This window comes from Rana temporaria, chromosome 7 (assembly GCF_905171775.1).
Source record: "Rana temporaria chromosome 7, aRanTem1.1, whole genome shotgun sequence".
Lineage (NCBI taxonomy): Eukaryota > Metazoa > Chordata > Amphibia > Anura > Ranidae > Rana > Rana temporaria.
The window spans coordinates 147,698,668-147,721,839 of NC_053495.1; the positions used below are offsets into that span (position 1 = coordinate 147,698,668).

At 44.5% G+C, this 23,172-nt stretch overlaps 1 pseudogene; it reads right to left on the reverse strand.

Moving 5' to 3' along the window:
• Window positions 1-23,172, reverse strand: part of LOC120945736 — a 73,550-nt pseudogene that overhangs the window by 36,693 nt on the left and 13,685 nt on the right.

A 23,172-nucleotide genomic window follows, 5' to 3' on the forward strand; every position in this document is an offset into this window, starting at 1 on the left:
TTTTTTTATAAAATTGCTGCTTCCCATCAACTTAATTATTTTTTTAAATGTTCCATATGGTGCTGTTCAGTCTCCCATGTCTTGTCTAATAGGCTGAAAAATGGCCAATACTGATTTCAAAGAATTTTCTCCAATTGATTTTTAATCGGGTTTGTTTCGCCCAGTACTAGTTGTTATTGATTGTTGCAATATTGTAACACAGTAATAGATCCAGACTCTTGGGCATGTGTTTATCAAAGCTTTTAACTTTCATCCATGATTAGAGTTGAGCGGACACCTGGATGTTCGGGTCCGAACCCGAACTTAAAAAAAAAAGTTTGGGTTCGGGAACCCGAACTCCGAACCCCATTGTAGTCAATGGGACACGGACTTTTAGAAAAACAAAATGCGCGGAGGTCCCCGCAAATTCAATAACCAGACCCTTTAGGTCTGGTATGGATATTAAGGGGAACCCCGCCATCAATTTAAAAAAAAAATGACGTGCGGTTCCCCCTAAATATCCATAACCAGACCCTTCAGGTCTGGTATGGATATTAAGGGGAACCCCGCTGTGAATTTAAAACAAAAATGACGTGCGGTTCCCCCTAAATATCCATAACCAGACCCGTTATCCGAGCACGTTGACCTGGCCGGCCGCAGAAAAGAGGGGGGGACAGAGTGCGCCCCCCCCTCTCCTGAACCGCACCAGGCCACATGCCCTCAACATGGGGAGGACGGCCTCCTGGCTCTTTTTTTAACATCCTCCAATCCACAGGGATGTTAATGAATGAGCCTGGATGCCGGGCGAGGTTCGGAGATTTCCGTCGGGAAGTTTGCGCCTGCGCAGACTTCCAAGGGGAACATAGAGGACAAGTCACCGGGAACGAGTGGATTATCACCGCTGGAGTTTTTTTCTTTTTTTTTTTTATTAATAAAGGACTTTATTCTATGGTGTGTGTTTTTTTTTTACAAGACTTTACACTTCCTTCGTGAAATGGTAGGGGTACAGTGTACCCCATTACCATTTCACACAGGGGGGGTCAGGATCTGGGGGTCCCCTTTGTTAAAGGGGTCTTCCAGATTTTGATAAGCCTCCCGCCCGCATACCCCCACAACCACCGGGCAAGGGTTGTGGGGATGAGACCCTTGTCCCCATCAACATGGGGAAATCCATTGCATGTTGAGGGCATGTGGCCTGGTGCGGTTCAGGAGAGGGGGGGGCCCTCTTTTCTGCGGCCGGCCAGGTCAACGTGCTCGGAAAACGGGTCGGTTATGGATATTTAAGGGGAACCGCACGTCATTTTTTTTTTTAATTGACGGCGGGGTTCCCCTTAATATCCATACCAGACCTAAAGGGTCTGGTTATTGAATTTGCGGGGACCTCCGCGCATTTTTTTTTTCCCGAACTCCGATCCTGGACCCAAACTTTTTCCAATTATTTGGGTTCAGGTCCGGGTTCGGGAAAAACCCAAAGTCCGTACCGAACCCGAACTTTACAGGTATCATTTTTTTTCTACGCGGTATCAGTTTTTTTCTGTGGGTAATTCAGCATCTGATAAAAGTGGTCCGGGCAGCTTCCAGGTTGTTTCCGGGAAGCGGGCTGACCCTGCTGATGGTTAGGCAGAAAGTCGAGTGAGGGCAAGATGGCCCCCACTCGTCTCTATGCCCTTGGGTGAATGGAGTGACCTCTTAAGTCACTTCCAGTTGTCGACATAAAGATTTTTTTTTTTTAAAGTCAAAGTGTAATTTTTTTTCTTTTGCTTTTAAAGGTAAATGAGAGATCTGGGATCTTTTTGACCCCGGATCTCTCAATAAAGAGGACCTGTCATGCTTATTTCTATTAAAAGGGATGTTTACATTTCTTGTAATAGGAATTAAAGTGATTAAAAAAATAAAATTAAAGTGACCGGGTAAAATTTAAAAATGAAAAGTAAAATAAAAACGAAAATGTATTTAAAGCTCCATGCACACACGCAGAAGCAACGCAATACAGAAGTTGCACCCGCATATTAGCCCTTCTTAAACCACCCATATAAGGTATCACCGCGATCATTAGAGCAAGAGCAATAATTCTACACTCTGGGCCTCCTCTGTAACTCTAAACAGGTAACCTAGATTTATTTTCAAGCACCACCTATAGAAATTTTTAAGTACCGTAGTTTGTTTCTATTCCACAAGTGAGTGTAATTTTAAAGCATGACATGTTAGGTGTCTATTTACTCAGCGTAACATCATCTTTCACATTATACAAAAAAATTCGGTGAACATTAGTGTTTTTTTTCTATTTATTAAAGTGTATTATTTTCCCAAAAAAAGTGTTTGAAAGACTGCTGCGCAAATGCAGTGTAAAATAACATATTGCAACAATCACCATTTTATTCTCTACAATCTCTGCTAATAAAAATATATAATGTTTGGGGGTTCTAAGTAATTTTTGAGCAAAAAGTTCTAATTTTAACTTAAAAAAAAAAAAGTTCCAAAAAAGGCATGGTCTTCAAGTGGTTAATGGTGTCAGACAATAAAGGAATTGGAGGGATTTGTAATGCCGCATACACACGATCGGTTCGTCTGATGAAAACGGACCGTTTTCATCAGACGAACCGATCGTGTGTGGGCCCCATCGTTTTTTTTTCCCATTGTTGAAAAAACTTAGAACCTGTTTTAAAATTATCTCATGGTTAAAAAAAAACGATAGAAAAAAAAATCAACGCATGCTCAGAATCAAGTCGACGCATGCTCGGAAGCATTGAACTTCATTTTTCTCAGCACGTCGTTGTGTTTTACGTCACCGCGTTCTGACACGATCGTTTTTTTAACTGATGGTGTGTAGGTAAGACTGATGAAAGTCAGCTTCATCGGATATCTGATGAAAAAATCCATCAGACCGTTTTCATCAGATGAACCGATCGTGTGTACAGAGCAATACTCTTCTCTATTCTGTCCAAAACTTAAAATAATCTTTGTTTTTTATAATGAAAATTATTTTAGTAAGTCCTCCTAATTGAATAGGCATAATAGACATTATGGGCTAGATCCACAGCCAGCCGCCGTAACTTAAATATTCCCATTTAAGTTACACTGGCTGAAAATTTCTACCTAAGTGCCCGACCCACAAAGCACTTACCTAGAAATTTTCGGCTGTGTAACTTAAATCCGGCCGGCGTAAGGCGTTCACAATTCAAATGGGGCGAGTCCCATTTAAATTAGGCGCGCTCCCGCGCCGGACGTACTGCGCATGCTCGTGACGTCATTTTCCCGACGTGCATAGCGCGAAATTACGTTACACCGAGCTTCGTGAATCGCGACGGGTCAAAAAAGTTGCGTCGAGAAAAAAAAAAACGAGTTGCGGTGGAAAAAAAAAAAAAAAAGACAGCGTCGCTGGAAAGAAGGGTCTGCTTTTACAAGGTGTACTAACTTTACACTTTGTAAAAGCAGCCCTAATTTTACGATTGCAAACTAATACTTACGGAGAAAAAACGAAGCTGAAAAGCTTCGTGGATCTCCGTAAGTGCTAATTTGCATACCCGAGGCGGCATTTCGACTCGAAATGCCCCCAGCGGCGGATGCGGTACTGCATCCTAAGATCCGGCATTGTAAGTCCCTTACACATGTCGGATCTTCTGTCTATCTCTTGGAAACTGATTCTGTGGATCAGTTCCAAAGATAGAAACAGGGATACGCAGGCGGAACAGCAGATCCGCCTGCGTATCTCTTTTGAGGATCTGGCCCTATATGTGTTTGCATATAAGAAGTGACAGCAGCCAATTGACATGACATCAGCCTTCTGAAGGTGAGCAAGCAAATAGAAAATGATTTACTAAATGTATTATTTTAACAATGTATACATTATAAACACCTTCATCATGGTCAATGTATAACTTATCATTTAAAATGAGTATTATAATGAGTATGTGTGTATAAGGCCTTCTTTCAGCATAGCATAACATAACATGAACTTACATCCTACAGATTAGATACTTGTGCTTTATGACAAAAGGGTGGCACCCTCAAAAATGAGTTGTCTAGTAATCAATCTACATAGAAAAGTAGTGATTATCAGCGGTTCTGTTGGTTAGCTAAGCTGCAGAGTGGAACATGCTGTAGAGTTCAGTACACAGGGCACTATTATCATCCAAATAGGACTGTGACAAAGGGAGTCCAGGACTGTAGACCAATACCTCTGGCCATGGTATTGCTCGCTCCAATGGACTCACTGTCAGCAAATCTGTCAACATATCAGCCTTTCCTACTGCTAATGTGAGTGCACAATTTGTTCTTTTTAACAAAGTGTTTACAACAATAATACAGTTAGTAGAATCTCTTTTCCATTATATTCCATAAAGGAGAGCCTAGGCTATCTTCACCTGTCTGTCCACCTTATTTCTAAAAATGTCATAGTATAAGACAAAGTACAAGAAAGAGCTACTAGAATACGGCACCACTGATTATTACATTTTTTATATATTGTCATGACATACTTACATCATTTAATGATTGTAAATACATTATAGATGCTTGGGAAGTTTGGCTTATATCAGGCATAAAAACACAGTTGTCATCATCATAAAGTCCAGTGTCTTTTTGAGGGGAGCATTTACAGTCCCAATTGGTGCATCTATATTCCCTGTAAATACCTTTAAGTTCTAATGAACACCTGTTAAATAAATAATAAGTTACATGTATGTAAAGAACTGAAGTCAGATGGAGCCATTTTTGAGAAGAATGGCAGCTCATTCGAACATTAAGCTATTTTTAAGAAGCAGTGTGTGTGTGTATAGACAGCTGACGAGGCTAGATAGAACATTTGTGAGCAATAACCTTTGGAAGAATTAGTAGATGAGTCTCTTTTTGACTTATGTTAGTGATATACTTTTTTCCCTATATCCTGTTCACAGAACCCTGTGACTATCTGGTTCAGGTGCTTTACCAATACCAACCTGATAACCTTTATACCATTGCATCTTTACACCATCGTTGTTTTAGCCACACTCGCTGATGTATATTATACCCTTTGTCTATTTTAATAATATGCTTCATAAATAAATGTTTGCCTATGGATAATAATTTTAAAGTATGCCTATAAAATCAATTTCTTCAAATTCCCCAATATTTTTGACTATATTCAAATGTTATTTAGTATTGGATAGAATGTGGTAAGGTTAAAACCTACAGTGCCTTGCAAAAGTATTCACCCCCTTGGCTTTTTACCTATTTTCTTATATTACAGTGTTTATTTTAATGTTTTTTTTTAAATCTGAATTATATGTGATGGATCAGAACACAATAGTCTAAGTTGGTGATTAAAATTAGAATACATACACACATAAAGATTTTTTTCAGAAATAAAAAAACTGATAATTGGCATGTGCATATGTATTCACTCCCTTTGTTATGAAGCCCATAAAAAGCTCTAGTGCAACCAATTGCCTTCAGAAGTCACATCATTCATGAAATGATGTCCACCTGTGTGAAAGTGTCACATGATCTGTCATTACATATACAGACCAAGGAACTTTCCAAACAAGTAAGGGACAATGTTGTTGAGAAGTACAAGTCAGGGTAAGGTTATAAAAAAATCCAAATCTTTGATGATCCCTAGGATCACCATCAAATCTATCATAACCAACTGAAAAGAACATGGCACAACAGCAAACCTGCCAAGATATGGGGGCATACCAAAACCCACTGACTTAGTGCTTATTCATTAGCCATGAATAAGCACTAAGTCAGTGCGAAACGTCGGTTATCCTCCTGTTTCTGTTGCTGTGATCTGGTATGTTTTGCTGTTCGTTTAAATAAAGACAACCTGTTTGGTTTGGAGTGCGGCCATCCATCCTTCATTTTACGCCCATGCTTGCCTAGTGCACTGCCAGCACCCTTGGAATCCTACACCTGTGTATGACCCTATAGCAGACCCACCTTGAGCGGTGATTTTCCTTCTTCACAGTGAAACATGGTGGTGGTGGCAGCATCATGCTGTGGGGATGTTTTTCAGCAGTCGGGACTGGGAAATGGGTCAGAGTTGAGGGAAAGATGGATGGTGCTTTAGCAAAACCTGTACCACTCTGTGTGTGATTTGAGGCTAGGACAAAGGTTCCCCTTCCAGCAGGACAATGACCCCAAACACACTGCTAAAGCAACACTTGAGTGGTTTAAGGGGAAACATGTAAATGTATTGGAGTTGCTTAGTCAAAGCCCCGACCTCAATCCAATAGAAAATCTGTGGTCAGGCTTAAAGATTGCTGTTCAGAAGTGCAAAACATCCAACTTAAAGGAGTTGGAGCAGTTTTGCAAGGAGGAATGGACAAAAATCCCAGTGGTAAGATGTGGCAAGCTCATAGAGACTTATCCAAAGCGACTTGGAGCTGTGATAGCCGCAAAGTATTGACTTTAGAGGGGTGAATAGTCATGCATATTGACTTTTTCTGTTATTTTGTCCTGTTTGTTGTTTGCTTCAAATAAAAAAAAAACTTCCTTAAAGTTGTGCATGTTCTGTAAATTAAATGATGCAAATCTTTAAACAATCTATGTTTATTCCAGGTTGTGAGGCAACAAAACACGGGGAAAAAATGTCAAGGGGGGGGGTGAATACTTTTGCACTGTATCTTTGTAACTTTGTCCAGTAATATGAGTATTTATTCTCAAATCCACTCACTGTCTCAGTGACAGGAGGCCTTATGCACACTCAGTGGCGGTTCGTCCATAGAGGGCGCTGGAGCACCGCCCCCTCTGCCTCTCACTGCCACTGAGTCTAATAACAGAGATTCATGCATTGCACAAATCTATGTTATTGTCGCCACTGCGCTGTTCTATTCAGATGGCCGGACATGAGGCACCGACCATCTGAATACTGGCAGCTGGTTGGCTGTACGGAAATGCCTATCAGAGCCAGCGGCTCTGATAGGCTTTCCGAGTACAGGCCTCGGGTCCTTGGAAGCTTATCCTCGGAACATGTTTTACATTTTTCCGATGGAATAAAATCTTATGGGAAATTCCGATTGTCTATGTGGAATGCTGATGAAAAATTTCATCAGATTTTAGTCCATCAAAAATTCCTATCGTGTGTACAAGGCATTAGAGTCTACAAACGATGGTACATTTTTGAAAATTGATCAATCCTGAATCTGTCTTGACGGCCTATCTCATTTCTTGAGGCCCAAAACGCCAGAGCGGTACAGATATCCCCCAAATTTTAAATAAACAGTCCAAAGTATTTAGTAAGAGGCATGGCGAGTTTTTTGAAGTTGAAATTTTTTGGAAAATACATTTTTTTTTATTTTTTTACATTGCAGTACAGCATTGTCATATAACTGGTGTGGTAGTGATCTTACGATTTTTTATTTTTGTTTTTTACACACTGTGACCAGAGCAATATAATGTTACCATAGTAATATTGTACTACTCTGGGTAGGTGATCAGTATTTTTTTTTTTACACATTATGATTGCTTATATGCATTACATTGCTATACGCTATCATTTTACTGAATGAAACTGATTAATTTAGTTTGTTTTGTTTTGATTAGCTGTGATTGACCAGAGATAATCACATGGTACAGATGGGCTGTGATTGGCCCTGTCTGTACCATGTGATCACACTGACCAATCACAGCTAGCAACACAACTGTATACATTGGATGGCGCAAAAGGAAGCTATCCATTGTGTATAACTGTCATGTGAGCTGCTGTGATTGGTCACAATGGCCACATGGTACCAGCAGTGATCTGGAACTCTGATCAGTCCCCGACTGTGTCTGGTGGATGCAGCTGGATACAGATTGTGCTCCTGCACTGCGAATCGACGAGAGGCCCACTTAGCCATCATATTGTAATTGTGTCAGGGCACTAATCCTTACCTGTCTCCCCGAACGGTGCAATCGCGGCTGTTTGCGCCGCGCGCGCGTGCGTGGTGTTGGCGCGCGCGTGCGTGGTGTTGGCACGCGCGTGCGTGGTGTTGACACGCGTGGGCGCGTGCAAAGGCGCGCGCACGGGTCGCGCACAGACCTGTAGTCCGCCCGGCCAATCAGAGCCCTGAAGCGGGCTATTTAAACCTCTCCCTTTCCTGTGGCTAGTTGCTGGTTTGTCACAGCGTTTGTTTGGAGTGTTTCCTGGATCTTGGAAAAACCTTACCTTATCTTGTTCCTGTTTACCTGACCTTGGCTCTACTCTACCGGATTGCTGCTTTCTCCTACCTTGACCTCGGCTTGCTTATTGGACTAATCTGATCTCACCTGCCCTTGACTTTTTGGCTTGAACTTTGGACTACCCTGTTTATCTGTGCTTCCTTGACCGCAGTCTGTTTCCTGGATTTCCCTGTTTTCTACCAATCCTGCTTCCCGGACCTCCTGGAATTTCCTGCCACGCTTCCCAGCTGTTCCAAGCGGACTACTGCCTGGTTGGTCCTGTTTCCACGCACCCGACCTTCACCTTCCCATCGGTACCGGTGCCTCCTGGTGCGTCTGTTCCCCTGTCCCCACTCCAGGGGGCGGACCGCGCCGGGTCGCAAAGGGAGCCACCCTCAGCATCTTGGCCTTGGTAAGTGTACTTTCGTTACTACCTGATAGTACAAACCAGCCCGATGTCCGAGGCCGACAGGGTGCGCTCGCCTTTTGAGACACTATGCCAACAAGTCTCAGCCCTGACTGAAGCGGTACAAAAACTACAGGAAGGCTATCTGCATATGGACGGTCGCTTGCAACAGATGAATGTCACCCCCGGACCCTCGGCCGCCTCCGCGGCATTAGCTACAGGTCCTGCTACTTCTCAACCCTCTTCTGCTTCTCCAGTGCTGGTAACTCACCCTGAACCACGTGTGCCAACCCCGGAGCGATTCGCTGGCGACCGAAAGAAATTCCGGGCGTTTAAAAACGCTTGCTCCCTGTATCTGACTCTTCAACCCAGGACTTTCTGTTCAGAAGCTGTAAAGGTTGGTTTCGTGATCTCCCTCCTTGCAGATGAACCACAAGCTTTGGCCCACAGTTTGTTGGAACGAGGGAGCCCAATATTAGACACTATTGACACTTTCTTTGAACATTTATCTAAGTTATACGATGATGCTCTCCGTTCAGCTACCGCGGAACTTACCCTTCATCAACTAACTCAGGGGGGGAGGACTACGTTGCTGACTTCCGTAAGTGGTCTGCTGATACAGGGTGGAATGAAACTGCCCTGAAATACCAGTTTCGCCAAGGGTTGTCAGAATCCCTCAAGGACGAGCTAGCCAGAGGTGACCCACCTGCCACTCTGGAAGCCTTAATCCAATCGGCCACCCAGCTTGATCGACGCCTTCGAGAACGTCGGCAGGAACGCTTCCAGACATCCCGTCCTAATTGGATTCCGCCTAGATTCTCTCCGGCTCCTCCACCTGCCCCGGTTCCACCTGTTGCTTCGCCTTCAGATCCAGAACCAATGCAGCTCGGTCTACTCCGGGCACCTCTCACCCCTGAAGAGAGACAACGTAGACGGCAGTCCAACCTCTGCCTGTATTGTGGCGCTGCAGGACATTTTCTTCGCACCTGTCCCATAAGACCCAGTAAGTCAAGACTACCATCTTCTTTCAATTGCCATATTTCCAACTTACCACAGACTTATGTTGTACTTTTTCTTTCTCTACAGCTCCCGCAGGGGGGCGGTCCGGCTGCCAGCCATCGTTGACTCCGGGGCTTGCAGCTGCTTCCTTTATTCTGCCATAGCCCAGAAGCTGCATGTCCCATACCGGCCTAAGAACTTTCAGTTACAGATCCACCTGGCAGACGGCTCACTACCCCGCTCTGGATTAGTTACCATGGAAACTCTGCCCATTCACGCCATCTCTGACACCGGCCATCGAGAGTATCTATGCCTGGACCTTATTCCTTCTCCTTTATTCCCTATTATTTTGGGTTTACCCTGGCTACAAGCGCATCAACCTTCTATAGACTGGCTCAAAAAAGACATCACATTCCTTTCTGCTTTCTGTTCTCAGCATTGTCTTCCACCCGTTAAAGTCTCCTGCTCCACCTTGATATCTGCACCATCGGATCTTCAACACGTCCCTGCTGCATACTCAGACTTTAAGGATGTGTTCGATAAGCAACAAGCTGACCGCCTTCCCCCACATCGGCCATACGATTGCCCCATTGACTTACTTCCCGGTTCTAAAATCCCTTTTGGTCGAATCTTCCCACTCTCAGAGACTGAATTGGTGGCCCTAAAGGCCTATATCGATGAAAATTTAGGAAAAAGATTCATCCGCCCTTCGTCTTCCCCAGCCGGGGCTGGAATCTTTTTTGTTGAGAAAAAAGATGGTTCCCTCAGGCCCTGTATTGACTACAGGGAGATAAATAAAATCACCGTCAAAAATAGGTATCCTCTGCCCCTCATTCCGGAACTTTTTCAATGCTTCCGATCAGCCCGGATTTTCTCTAAGCTCGATCTCCGCGGGGCCTACAACCTCATCCGGATCAGGCACGGGGACGAATGGAAGACCGCTTTTAGATCAAGGTTCGGGCACTTTGAATACCTAGTAATGCCATTCGGCCTCTGCAACGCCCCTGCCACCTTCCAACATCTGGTAAATGACATCTTTCGCCAATATCTGGATGACTTCCTAGTCGTCTACTTGGACGACATCCTCATTTTTTCGGTATCACTCGAACTACATCGCACCCACATTAAGAAGGTCCTGACTATCCTCAGAGAACACAAGCTTTATCTTAAAGCGGAAAAATGTGAATTCGAGAAGACTACAATTCAGTTTTTGGGGTTCATCATTTCGACCGACGGTATATCCATGGATCCGCAAAAGGTCAAAGCAGTTCAGGATTGGCCAGCGCCAGTTGACAAAAAAGGGGTACAGCGTTTTATTGGCTTTGCCAACTTTTACCGAAGATTCATTGTTGGTTTCTCAACCATTGTGGCCCCTATCACCAGTCTTACTCACCAAGGTCATCGCTTCCATTGGTCCTGGGAAGCTCAAGAAGCATTCAAAAAGTTAAAAATCTTGTTTTCTTCAGCCCCTATCCTTAGGCATCCAGATCCAAGCTTGCCCTTTATCCTGGAGGTCGACGCTTCGGAAACTGCCATCGGTGCTATCCTGTCACAAAGGCCCAAACACCAAATCCTGGGGTTTACTCAGACCTCTTCCTGTTCCTGAACGCCCCTGGGCGGACATTTCTATGGATTTTATTGTAGACTTACCACCTTCCGGAGGCTTTACTACAATCCTAGTAGTGGTCGACCGGCTGTCCAAATTTGCACACTTTGTACTTATGATTGGCACACCCTCTGCAGCAGAAACTGCCAAAGTTTTCTTCAAAGAGATCGTGAAGCTCCATGGAACACCCAAAAGCATCGTTTCGGATAGAGGTGTGCAATTTACATCTAAATTTTGGAAGGAACTTTGTAAATCTCTGGAGATTAAAACATGCCTCTCATCAGCTTACCACCCGCAGTCCAATGGTCAGACGGAGAGGACCAACCAAACGTTGGAACAGTATCTCTGTTGCTTCTGCTCCTCGTCGCAAGATGACTGGTCGTCTTTGCTACCATCTGCAGAATTTGCATATAACAATTCTCTACATTCATCCACCAACCAGACTCCATTTTGGGCTAACTATGGTTACCATCCTACTTTCCTTCCAAATTCAATCCCCGAGATTCCTGTACCTGCTGTTCAAGAACATATAGTCGCTTTACAACAAAATTTTCAAAGACTTCAAAAAAACATGCAACAAGCCCAGGAAAATTACAAAAGATCCTACGATAAGGTAAAGAAGGAGTGTCCAACTTTTAAAGTCGGGGAGAAGGTATGGCTATCGGCCACGTACCTTAGGTTACCCATTCCTTCTCGGAAACTAGGTCCCAGATTCATAGGCCCATTCGAAATTAAAAGAGTGATCAATCCTGTGGCTTTTGAACTAACATTACCAGGGTCATACAAGATCCACCCTGTATTCCACGCATCTCTGCTCAAACCCGTTATCCCAGACTCTTTTCCAGGAAGGGAGGAACTTCCACCTCCTCCAGTGGAAATTGAAGGTGAAAAAGAATTTGAGGTCGAATCTATTTTAGGTTGCCGGAAGAGAGGGAGACAACTCCAGTACCTTGTCAAGTGGAAGGGTTACCCGCCTGAAGACACCTCATGGGAACCTTCCAGAAATTTACATGCTCCCCGCCTGATCCGAATTTTTCACCGGGACCATCCGGAACTGATGGACAGTTTAGGCGTCCGGAGTCCGCCCCTAGGGGGGGGCACTGTCAGGGCACTAATCCTTACCTGTCTCCCCGAACGGTGCAATCGCGGCTGTTTTCGCTGCGCGCGTGCGTGGTGTTGGCGCGCGTGTGCGTGGTGTTGGCGCGCGCACGGGCGCGCACAGACCTGTAGTCCGCCCGGCCAATCAGAGCCCTGAAGCGGGCTATTTAAACCTCTCCCTTTCCTGTGGCTAGTTACTGGTTTGTCACAGCGTTTGTTTGGAGTGTTTCCTGGATCTTGGAAAAACCTTACCTTATCTTGTTCCTGTTTACCTGACCTTGGCTCTACTCTACCGGATTGCTGCTTTCTCCTACCTTGACCTCGGCTTGCTTATTGGACTAATCTGATCTCACCTGCCCTTGACCTTTTGGCTTGAACTTTGGACTACCCTGTTTATCTGTGCTTCCTTGACCGCAATCTGTTTCCTGGATTTCCCTGTTTTCTACCAATCCTGCTTCCCGGACCTCCTGGAATTTCCTGCCACGCTTCCCAGCTGTTCCAAGCGGACTACTGCCTGGTTGGTCCTGTTTCCACGCACCCGACATTCACCTTCCCATCCCCAGCTGTTCCAAGCGGACTACTGCCTGGTTGGTCCTGTTTCCACGCACCCGACATTCACCTTCCCATCGGTACCGGTGCCTCCTGGTGAGTCTGTTCCCCTGTCCCCACTCCAGGGGGCGGACCGCGCCGGGTCGCAAAGGGAGCCACCCTCAGCATCTTGGCCTTGGTAAGTGTACTTTCATTACTACCTGATAAATTGGCTTGGCGGGAACTGGTTAAAGTCCAACCCTGGAAACTTTAAATTATACATTGCCGTGGGGCTGCACCCCCACTGCACACTACAAGAGTTAACTGCATGTTTTGTCTAGGAAAGATGAAAAGCATTTTTACCTACCCAACTGTCTGCTCCCAAGGCAGTCTGTTCTCCTCATACTCCAGCTGTGAACTGTCCCCCAGCGTCATGACATCCAATGCAGGGCTATGGACCCTACCTTGGTCTAGATTACATCAGAACCTTAGGCCACTGGAGTGTGGGGGAAAAGACACTGCATGGGCCGGTATAGCAGCAGAAATTAAGGAATGGGTAAATAAAGATAAATTTGTCCCTTAGACATAAATGAGCAATTTACTTATGCAGTGTGGGTTCAGCCCCAGTGCAAGGGAGAATTTTAAAGTTTTCCAGTTGGGCTTTAAAGTAAACTTCTCAGAATTCAGTATTTTTTTTAAGGCAGCTTTAAATTATTAATGGTCCACAAAATCCCCAAAAATAGAAAACTGCTGCTAAGGATATCAAAATGGGTTTATCTTAAAAATATGCAGCGTGTTAGCATTCAGATAAATATATGGTGATGATATATTTGATGTATTGGATATCATACATTTACCTTGTAGCTTCTATTTCACCACCCCTCGACATGTAGAAGGGAACATCATTATTGTATTCATCAAAGACACCCCATCTTAAATGAGCCCATTCATGGACAAACACTCTTCCTGCAAACACAAGAGAATAGTGTTAAGGTAACATCATTATTTAAAATTTACAGAACATGGAAACTACTATTTCAAGGCACTGATGTTTGATAAGAAGGCCTGGCTCGCAATCCCTGCTCTAATTCATCCCAAAGGTGTTCTATCGGGTTGAGGTCAGGACTCAGAGCAAGCCAGTCAAGTTCTTCCACCCTAAACTCGCTCATTCATGTCTTTATGGACCTTGCTACAGTCAGGTCGATAAATATTGGGACATTGACACAAATCTAATCTTTTTGGCTCTGTACACCACCACAATGGATTTGAAATGAAAGGAACAGGATATGCTTTAACTGCAGACTTTCAGCTTTAATTTGAGGGTATTTACATCCAAATCAGGTGAACGGTGTAGGAATTACAACAGTTTGTATATGTGCCTCCCACTTTTTAAGGGACCAAAAGTAATGGGACAATTGGCTGCTCAGCTGTTTCATGTCCAGGTGTGTGTTATTCCCTCATTATCCCATTTACAAGGAGCAGATAAAAGGTCCAGCATTCATTTCAAGTGTGCTATTTGCATTTGGAATCTGTTGCTGTCAACTCTCAATATAAGATCCAAAGAGCTGTCACTATCAGTGAAGCAAGCAGGCTGAAAAAACAAAACAAACCCATCAGAGAGATAGCAAAAACATTAGGTGTGGCCAAATCAAAAAATACATGCACATTTTTTTACCTGCAAAAAGCTGTGCATTTATTATTTTTTGTAGAAAGGTGAACTTATCCTTTAACTACTTAAGGACCCCTCCACGCCGATATACGTCGGGAGAAGGGCACGGCTGGACACAGGCACGTACCTGTACATTGCCTTTAAGAGCCCAGCCGCGGGGTTGCAAGCTCACCGCCGGCGGCATGCTCGCGACCCAGTCCGAAGCTCCGTGACCGCGCCCGTGGAAAACGCGAACCCGATTGCCGCCGGTGTCCCGCTATCGGTCACAGGAGCTGAAGAACGGGGAGAGGTGTGTGTAAGTGATACTGATCGTCTGTTCCCTGATATAGGGAACAACGATCAGTGACATCACGCCTACAGCCATGCCCCCCTACAGTAAGAATCACTTCCTTAGGACACACTTAACCCATTAACCCCCCCTAGTGGTTAACCCCTTCACTGCCATTGTCATTTTCACAGTATTAAGTGCATTTTTATAGCACTTTTCGCTGTGAAAATTACGATGGTCCCAAAAATGTGTCAAAAGTGTCCGATGTGTCCGCCATAATGTCGCAGTCACGAAACAAAAATCGCTGATCGCCGCCATTACTAGTAAAAAATAATAAAAATGCCATAAAACTATCCCCCATTTTGTAGACGCTATAAATTTTGTGCAAAGCAATCGATAAACGCTTATTGCGATTTTTTTTTTACCAGAAATAGGTAGAAGAATACCAATCGGCCTAAACTGAGAAAAAAATACTTTTTTTATATCTTTTTTGGGGATATTTATTATAGCAAAAAGTTAAAAATATTGTTTTTTTTTCAAAATTGTCGCTCTATTTTTGTTTATAGCGCAAAAAATAAAAACCGCAGAGGTGATCAAATACCACCAAAAGAAAGCTCTATTTGTGGGGAAAAAAAGGACGCCAATTTTGTTTGGGAGCCATGTTGCACGTTAAAGCGACGCAGTGCCGAAACGCAAAAAGGGGCAAGGTCCTTAACCAAGGACCGGGTCTTAAGTGGTTAATTTACAATGACTTCCCTTTTCTACATGTAGCGCCCTGCTCCCAATGACTGGGGCGCTATTCTAAATTTAGAGGGCGTCTGAGCCCATAGTTGGGCTCAGACTTTGCTAATTCCATTTAAATTAGACTCTGTTCTGGCTATGGTTGTGCTTGATAGAAGTTTTCCCCTGTTGCCTGTGGGTGGCGTTACCACCTCAGGCCCATGTTGGAACTCGGGCGAACCATGGTGTGTTAAGTGACCCTTCTCGGCAGCAGCCCAGTGGGAGTGGTGCCCCGCTGTGCATGCTGGGAAGGGATACTTAAGGGGCAGACACCGTTTTTTGGGGTCCTTCGCCTCGTGGCCTTCCTGGCGTGAGGCACGTGTGTGTGATTCCAGGCCCAGGACCAGGTTGGTCTGAGGCTGTATTTCTAACAAGTAGGCCCAGCTATGCTGGCTGGGGCCTATGATTCTAGAGGGGATCCCAAGCTGTCCATCCAAGTGGGGGAAGCTGCTTAACAAAGGAAACCGGGGGAGGACCTGCCCTGGAGGAGACCAAGCAAGGCAAGCTAATGTCTCGGGATAGGTCTGGTGACCTTGTTATAAAAGGGATCCACTACTCAATTTGTCTTACAGACCGCTGGATCGGCTTAAAGTCTCTTTTGCTGTGAGGCAGGAAGTTTGGGACTGAAATCCTGTGGCAGAGGATTCCTGACTATCCATCTTTTGTTCTCAGACGGTCTGTGGCAAAAACTGTTCTCATACTGTCCGTGCGTCATTCCGGCTGCTAGGCCATGTGAGAGGGGTCTATCTGGGTGAGCAATATCCACTTAGGAAAGAGTGGTGAATACTGGAACTTAAATACTTTTTGTGCATTCTGTACCGTGTACCTAAACCTTCCCCTTCTCTCCTTCTACCTTCTACTTTCTTCCCAAGTTTTATGCAGCGAAAATAAAACCTACAGTTGAAGGTTTTACATCTTGTGTGGACATTCCAATTTCTACAGACTTTCTTCCCCTGACAATGAACTTAGCGGTAACGTGCAAAACCCAAATCCAAACCAGCAGCTCCTACAGGGGTAGTGCTACATATAAAAAAGGTAATGGACCTTGTTACCACGGCACCCTTTCTGATAGGCGGCTAGTTAGGTTAGATGAATTTAGTTTTTGTGGCTCTCCTGTGATCAGTAGAGTGGCTTAGGCTGTTCTGGGCACTGCAGGTTACAGGTTTGATTGATTCCCCCGGGCTCGTAAAGATTTCCAGGATATGTGGGAGTGTCAAATAAGCAGTCTGAATAATTATGTTGATCCAGCCAATCCCTGGGGGAGCATGCCCAGATGGTGGCTGGTGGAGTGAATAAATAGTTTGGAGCCTGAGAGAATAGGGTTCTTCCCCAGGAGGAGAGGTTCCCAGCCACAAGGGTTGCTGCCCCTCTAGGCAGTTCAACTGAAGAGTCTGCTTGTCTCATCAAGATTCCAACAGTATGTAACAAGTAATAATTGTCTGCGCTGTGATATGGCTTGGCCGGATGAGTGAATAAAGGGAAGGTGAATGAACGGGCTGATTGGGCCTGGGGAGTGACAGGTGATGCAGACACAAATAAAATAACCTGAAAAACGGTATTTAAATAGGTACGGTCCTAGCTGGACTGTATAATGTAGGACAGTGTAAGTCTTCAGTGAGAAGCAAAAAACATGTATGTGAAAGTCAAAACTAAAACATGAGCATAAAATCCTGGATAGGTGCAAAACAAAGAGAAAAGACCACAGTTCCACACTGGAGCTGATGCAGCAGTGAAAAAATAAATGGTTGAAAATGGAAAAAGTTCCAGATTCTGCATAGATAAAGATGTGCAGTCCAGACAGATCCAAAAAGCATGCAGCCCACACCTCAGTGACTCGTGCAGCTTACCTTCCAGCTGACATTCAGGACCAAACACATTACCAGTTTTCCTATCGGGTAGGTATCTTGCTGCCAGTTCTCAATGGTTGGTCATACATATGAAAAATAATAACAAAGAAGCTGTAGCCTTATCCTCCTATCACTCGTATAACTGGGGGGAGAGGGGTTCAGTTTGCAAGGTAGCAAGGTAGATATCCACTTACACAACTTACACAGTGTGTAGGGAAAGAATGCCTATCTCCACGAGTGCCGAACTTGTTTCCTGGTACTTCTCACTGCCAACACTTTGCCTCTTTAGCTTGCGTGAAGCCGTCCGCACGTGTCAGGGTGAAGGAGGCAGTGGAAGGAGGAAGGGGAAGATGCACATCGCATAAAACTGTACAGCAACTTTAATAAAAACTAAAAACAATCAGTAAAAAACTCACATGGAGCAGTAGGGTGGCGATCGTGTATCCACGAGCACCGCGCTCGTCTGCCGTTCGTTCGGTACTGCTCCCGGTTAGTGCTCTGAGTCCCGACGCGTGTTCGTCACATCACGTGACTTCATCAGGGGATGAAGTCCCCTGATGAAGTCCCCTGATGAAGTCACGTGATGTGACGATCACGCGTCGGGACTCAGAGCACTAACCGGGAGCAGTACCGAACGAACCCCTAAACTGTTTACTTGCATGGTTTGTAGTATGGCAGTAAGGAACGATCTATTGCATCTCAAAACAAGTCTCAAAGTCTTGCTGACCAAATGTATATATGTGTCCTGTCAGCAAGTGGCTATAACAAGCTCATGGCTGTAGCTGCAGCCATAAGCTTGACTCTTTTACAGTACTGGGAAGAACTGTTCCCCCTCCCGCTGCCACCCACAATGGTTCCTGGGCTCTCCTGTTCCTTCAGGGATCCCAGGACCTGATCTACCCTATCTGATCCCCCCACTGCACACATGCAGTTGTAAACAGTGATTGCACCACACAAGTGAGATCTTGTGTTTGTGTGCCCTTAAAATTATTTGTATATTTTTTCCCAGAAAATTTGTGCTTGCTAAATGGCTGCATAGATATCATGTAAAAAAAAAATGTCAACATCTACCATTTTATCTGCTTTCAGAAAATATATGATGTTTGGGGGTTCTAGCAAAACACGTTGATTTAACCCTTTCATGACTAAAGCCTTGTACACACGATAGGTTAACCAGAGGACAACAGTCTGAAGGACTGTTGTCTTAGGTTAACCGATGAAGCTGATTGATGGTCCGTCGCGCCTACACACCATAGGTTAAATAACAGATCATGTCAGAACGCGGTGACGTAAAACACAATGACGTGCTGAAAAAAACGAAGTTCAATGCTTCCAAGCATGCGTCGACTTGATTCTTAACCGATGGTTTTGCATACTAACGGTATTGACCTATCGGTTAGCAATCCATCGGTTAAATTTTAAAGCAAGTTTGCTTTTTTTTAACCGAAGGTTAAACAACCTATGGGGCCCACACACAATCGGTTTTGGCCGATGAAAACGGTCCGTCAAACCGTCAGACCGTATCGTGTGTACGAGGCCTAAGCCTATTTCTGACATTTGATGTTTACAAGTTAAAATTCGTATTTTTTGCTAGAAAATTACTTAGCACACCCAAACATTATATATATATATTAGCAGAGAATCTAGAGAATAAAATGGCGATTGTTGCAATATTTTATGTCACACGGTATTTGTGCAGCAGTGTTTTAAACGCAACTTTTTGGGAAAAATTTACTTTCATGAATTTAAAAAAAATGAAAAAGTAAAGTTAGCCCAATTTTTTTGTATAATGTGAAAGATGATGTTACGCAAATTTTACGTAAATAGATACCAAACATGTCATGCTTAATAATTGCACGCACTTGTGGAATGGCGACAAACAACGGTACCTAAAAATCTCCATAGGCGACGCTTCATTTTTTTTACGGTTAGAGTTACAGAGGAGGTCTAGGACGATCGCAGCGATACCTCACATGTGTGATTTGAACACCGTTTACATATGCGAGCGCGACTTCGCTATGCGTTTTCATTGCTGCGCGAGCTCGCGGGGATGGGGGCGCTTTAAAAAAAATCATATTTATTTTATTTATTTTTACTTTATTAAATTGTGTTATTTTTTTTTTAAATAAAAAATTTGATCGCTTTTATTGCTGTCACAAGGAATGTAAATATCCCTTGTGACAGAAATAGGTGGTGACAGATACTCTTTATGGAGCGATCGGGGGTCTAAAATCCCCAAATCCCTCCTTTACACTTCAAAGTATTCAGATTGGCGAAAACGGCGATTCTGAATACTGTATATTTTTTAAATCGGCGCCATTGCCAGCCGAGTAAACCGGAAGTGACGCTGTGACGTCGCTTCCGTGTTTACATTCAGGAGACTGGCACAAAGCCGTTTACGGCTTCGTGCCAGTCTCTCTCTAGGTGTCGGAAGTGATGGATCGTGGATCGGGTCACCCGGTGGGACAGGAGGCCCGGTCAGAGCGGTGGGAGGCGGCGGGAGGGGCGATGTCCCCTCCCGCTCCTCCGGTATAACAACCGGGCGGCTTTTAGCCGCATTGGTTGTTATGCCTGGATAGCCAATCACCCGCTCTAAACAACGGTACCGGGATGATGCCTCAACTGTGGGCATCATCCCAGGATAACCCCCGAAATCCGAGGATGCATATATGCGTACACTCGGCAGCAAGGGGTTAAACATTTGTGCGAAACATTTGAAAATTGCCATGGACAGCACGTGGTTAAACCCAGTTTCCTCACTGAAGTCAATGCAAACGAAAATAATTTGTTCCACATTGACTTCAATGGCATGCAATATCGCATGCCGCCAGAGGCGGGGGGCTCCGGAGAGCCTCTGAAACAGCCGAAAAGGCCCGAGGACAGCTCGGCTGACCTCGGCAAACCTCGGAAAGGCTCGAAAATGTAGTATTTAAAAGTCTTTCCGAGCATTTCCAAACGGCTCCGAACAGCGCCGTTTGGCTCCGCTCGGCTCCAGGGTCCCCCACCTTAGGCCAAACGCGGTACTGCAAACTGCTCTGCTCGTTTTGCAAAACAACACTCGCAAACCGAGTTGGAATTTTTCAAAATACAGTGCTCGTATTGCGAAACGCTCGATAACCGCGTTACTCGCAATCCGAGGTTCCACTGTAATGCCTAACAAGTAATCTGACTGACATACAGGCTCCATACTAAAGCTTTGGAATCGTTGCGCATTGGACCTTAGATTACAGACTTAAAGTATATGTTAACCCTTACCTTGTACAACAACCCATTCAGTTTAAAATAGGAATGAAATGCAAACTATATATATATACATATATATATATATATATATATATATATATATATATATATATATATATATATATATATATATATTATGAGTGATCACATTACTGATCTTCCCAGTAAATGGCTAGAAAACTGACCACACTAGAATAGATGTGCGCTCAAGCTTGAAATAGGAAAGCAGGGGGACTGTCAGGGACACCAGGTATTTCACACAAAGGTAGCAATACAAAGAGAACAGGATACATTTTAACACAAGTACATGGTACAACATACACATATCAGGAATTTTAAATGTTGGGGTAACATTCTTTAACCACTTGACCTCAGGAAAATGCTTTGCAGGGAAACAAAATACAGCACATCCCGACTGACAGGCAGAGCTCTGTCCGGTCTCCCTCCTCGCTGATCACCAGGTTCTGGTGAACATCCATTGGCCGGATCAGCTTGTGCTGTCAATAATCACAGCACAAGCGGGTGACGGTGACGTGTGCACACCCCCTCCCCGGAAGAGCAGAATCATGTATACATATGTGATTCCGCACAACTGTCTCGCACTGTAGCAGTAAAGCTAAAGTGTGTGGTTGGCAACTGGTTAAAGTAGAACTAAAGGCCAAACTTTTTTTTATTTGGGAAGAGTTATAACCACTGTCTGTTTTTGTTCTTTGTGTATATGTGTCCCATTTGGAGGATTTCATTTAACTTCATGTCCCTTAACCAAAACAGGAAGTGGGAGAAATGATCTCACAAGTGAAGGAATCCCTGATTGTCACCAGGGTCACCAGAACTAGTGTCCCTATTTGGAAGATTTCCACTTTACTCCTGTTCTGGCAACAACCAAACATTTGGTATTTTCTTTAATTTTCCCACTCAGTAATATTGGTAAACATGCCAAATAGAAAGGGGGAATCTACCTAATGGGGACATAGACAACAATAAAAACTGACAGATTTTCTAATTTCTCTTCGATCTATTGAATAAAAAAAAGGTTATTTACACTTGAAAGACAAATGCCGCATACACACGCTTGATGTGCCCACTGTCATACCCTCCACACTCCTCTCCTGTACATACTTCCCCCATCATACCCTCCACACTCCTCTCCTGTACATACTGCCCACTGTGATACCCTCCACACTCCTCTCCGGACATTTTCAGCTCTGAGGGGTTCATGGTGGGACCTGTAGTCCTTCACTTTTGGGGGTCACATAATATCTAAAGATGTGACCCCCCAAATTTGAAGGACTACAACACCCAGCATAAACCCCTGAGATCTAAGGGTGTGATCCCATATATTTCACAGGTTTATGCTAAGACCTGTAGTTCTTCACTATTTGGGGGGCGGGGGGTCTCACATCTTCAGCTCTGGGGGGGTCATGCTGGGACCTGTAGTCCCTAACTTTGGGGAGGTCACACTCCCAAAATAAAGGACTACCTGTGCCAGCATGAACCCCTGAGATCTAAGGCTGTGACCCCCCAAATTTGAAACTCAGCACGAACCTGTGAGATCTAGAATGTGATCCCATAGATTTCTCAGATCTATGCTGGGACCTGTAGTTCCTTACTATTTGGGGGGGGGCGGGGTAGGTCACATCTTCAGCTCTGAGGGGTTCATGCTGGGACCTGTAGTTCGTTACTTATTTGGGGGGGTGTCACATCTTAAGCTCTGAGGGGTTGATGCTGGGACCTGTGTCAGTTTCATTCCAGGACACTGTATTGTCCCAGAGTGAAAGTGCCCGGGACAGACCTGCAGAATGGGGGACGTGGTCACCCTACTCCACACTCCTCACCTGTACATACTGCACACTGTCATACCCTCCACACTCCTCTCCTGTACATACTACCCACTGGCATACCCTCCGCACTCCTCTCCTGTACATAGTACCCACTTTTATACCGTCCATACTTCTCCCCTACGCCTCTTACCCACAAAAACAGTTCTTTAAAATTATACTGAATATCCTCAATGCTCTAGAATGGGCACACTTCTGTTAGTTCAACTAAAGAAATCTTCTCTGTCCTCATATTTGTTCTGCCCATTATTAGTACTCATTTAATTTTGTGATTACTACTGTGATGTACAGAGGAACATAGGGGATCTCAGCTACTCTAAATATAGCTCTTGTATAAAAGTGTCCCCGAAAATATTTTTGAAATGTTGGCATCAATGCACTTAGGCACTGCCCAAGGGCCACCGGGGTCAGTAGGGGGCCCCATGAGAGGCTCCTGGGATCCTGTGATATTAAAGCTGTAGTAAACTTCGCTAACATTACTACTTTTTAGAGGCCCTGAGGTAGGTTATGCCACAATGTACAAGTATGCACAGCATATTAGCACATTAGAATACACTTAAATCGTCAGACTGAGCCCTCCAGTGCTGCGCTGTGATAAATCCGGCGGGGCCCGGGCACTTCCATCTTCACCCAGTCTTCCTTCTGGGTTCTGTGCCTTCGGTCACTTGCTGCGTTGATGTCATTCCCACGCAAGCGCATGCGCATCCTTTCTTTCTCATTCTCCCTCCCCTCACCCTCACCCCTATCTCATTCCCTTTCTCTCTCTCTTTCTCTCTCTTTAATTTAATTT